The following is a 2,333-nucleotide window of genomic DNA, read 5'->3' on the forward strand; positions in this document are numbered from 1 at the left end:
CTTAACTCTACACACGCACTTAAATTTTTAAAGGAAAAATGTTAAGTCTTATTACACCATGATCCTGGCTAATAGCTTTTCAAAACTTTTGTGAAAAATCTTGAAAAAGTTTTCCCATGTCACCTGAAACTTACAAATGTAACATTATCAAAGAAGGAATGCTTCTACACTCTTACAAAGACCACTAGAAAGAAACAACAATTAAAAAGCTAAGAAACTGTCTCAAAGACATTTTTTTTTTTTACAATCCTTCCTCCAGAGTAAGGTAATGCTATTAAATAATACAATCCATTCACAAAATGGCTCTTTGCATCTGCTCTGGTGTCTTTAGCCATATCCATGCAAATTTATGCTCTGGTGTCTTCAGCCATATCAATGCAAATTTATGCATGCAAATTTCATATGCACTATTTTTATGCACTATGAGTGTGTAGAGTTATTTATGATAAGAGTTTCCTTAACATTGTTATTGTGATAACCTGAGGCTGTTCTGTTACCTCTGGGCTCTAGCCCATGGTAAGTAGGAAGAAGCTCAATATCGGCTCCTTCCACCATAGCCCCCACTTCCTCCACTTCCTCCAGGACCATAATTCTTTCCACCATATGGTCCCCCCCATGTTCCTGCTACAACCAGAGTTTCCACTCTTCATTGGAACATAGTTAGAAGGTTGCTGATTATAATTTCCAAAATCATTGTAATTTCCACTTCCATAATTTCCTCCTCCATAGTTATCATAACCACCTCTGTACCCCCCACCCTGGTTGCCATGTCCAGGTCCTCATCATCCTCTTCCATAACCAGGACTGCCTCCAAAATTGCCACCTCCAGGTCCTCCTATAATAGGCATTATAGCCATCCCCAAATCCACGTCCACTTCCGTATGCATCAGAGCCCCCCCTAAACTTTCTTCCTGGTCCTGGTCCAAAATTGCCTCCACCACCACGAGAATCCCCAAAACCAAAGTTTCCTCCTCTTCTACTCCTAGAACTTAGGTCTTCGTGCATTTCTTGTCTAGACAATGCCTTTCTAACTTCTGCGTTGTGACCATTTATGGTATGATATTTTTGCAAGACAATTTTATCCACAGGATCATGGTCATCAAAAATAACAAAGCCAAAGCCTCTTTTCTTTCCAGATTGTTTATCTGTAATTATTTCAATAGTATCATTTTTTCCGTATTCTTCAAAGTAATCTCTAAGGCGGTGTTCCTCAGTATCCTCCTTAATTCCACCAACAAACAGCTTCTTCACAGTTCCATGGACTCCTGGTTTTCCAGACTCCTCTCTTGCTACAGCACGTTTTGGCTCAACTACCCTGCCATCAATGGAATGAGGCTTTGCAGCCACGGCAGTATCAACCTCGGCTATGGATGAGAAAATCCTCTTGATCTTTTGCTTGCAGGATCCTTCATAACAACACAGTCTGTGAGCTTTCTTCATTGCTCATAGTAGTTTCTCAAACTTTCTTCAGTGGTTTCAAAGCTTAAGCCACCAATAAAGAGCTTACGGAACTGTTCTTTTTCTCCCTCCATCGTGGACTCAGTTGCTTCAGCCCGATTTCCCTTAGCCTAGTGAGATGAGAAAGACCGTGGATGGACAGGCATGGGACTCGTCCTGATGCTGGGGTGAGAGCAGCCGGTGGCCAAGAAACTGTGCCACAAGGAGCACCTGCACATGGGACCAGCGCCACTGCTGTGTTATGCTATGTTACCACAAAATCTGAATGTAAGCTTTCCTAACAAGAATAAACCTTACAGTGGTGTTGAATGGATAGAAAAAAAAATCCACTTGTTTTTCTGGAAGAGTTTGAGAAAAGAATATGCAATGTTAAAATGCACCTTCAATTTTACCAGTGTATGAAAAGCCAGCCCTTGGGTAAAGTAGCAAATCTTCACAAGCACTGAGTGGTCATTGTTCTACATCAATCCAGGCTGTGCAGTCATCAGGGAGAGAGAAAAGACTGTCTCAGTGGAGACCGTGCTTTGTATGGTTTGAAGCTAGTACCTGAGTCTTCTTTAGTGATTTGTCATTGTAAGGTAGTTTCTGTTGTTCACAACAAAATCTCATAATAAATGGCATAATGAAGACACGGACAATGAACACAGCAATGTCTGCAATGCTTTGTTAAACCTTATTCTTTGGATATGGAAAACTTTAATTTTTTTAGGATAAGTAAATATCTTATGAATGAACCCGTTAAGGTATGAATTTAAAAAATTAATCTAAAAACTGCTGTAAGGAAAACTCAGTCTCATAATCTGTAGATATTAACTCATTTTGTCTTTTAGTTTTATTGCAATTTTCAAGGGGGAAAAATCTCTGAATGGTAAATA

At 39.8% G+C, this 2,333-nt stretch overlaps 1 pseudogene; it reads right to left on the minus strand.

The window, feature by feature from the left end:
- Positions 1 to 532: 532 nt before the first annotated feature.
- LOC114636057 lies at positions 533 to 1,532 on the minus strand (annotated as a pseudogene).
- Between the last annotated feature and the right edge of the window lie 801 nt (positions 1,533 to 2,333).

Source organism: Grammomys surdaster, unplaced genomic scaffold, assembly GCF_004785775.1.
Source record: "Grammomys surdaster isolate TR1022 unplaced genomic scaffold, NIH_TR_1.0 121606, whole genome shotgun sequence".
Taxonomy (NCBI): domain Eukaryota; kingdom Metazoa; phylum Chordata; class Mammalia; order Rodentia; family Muridae; genus Grammomys; species Grammomys surdaster.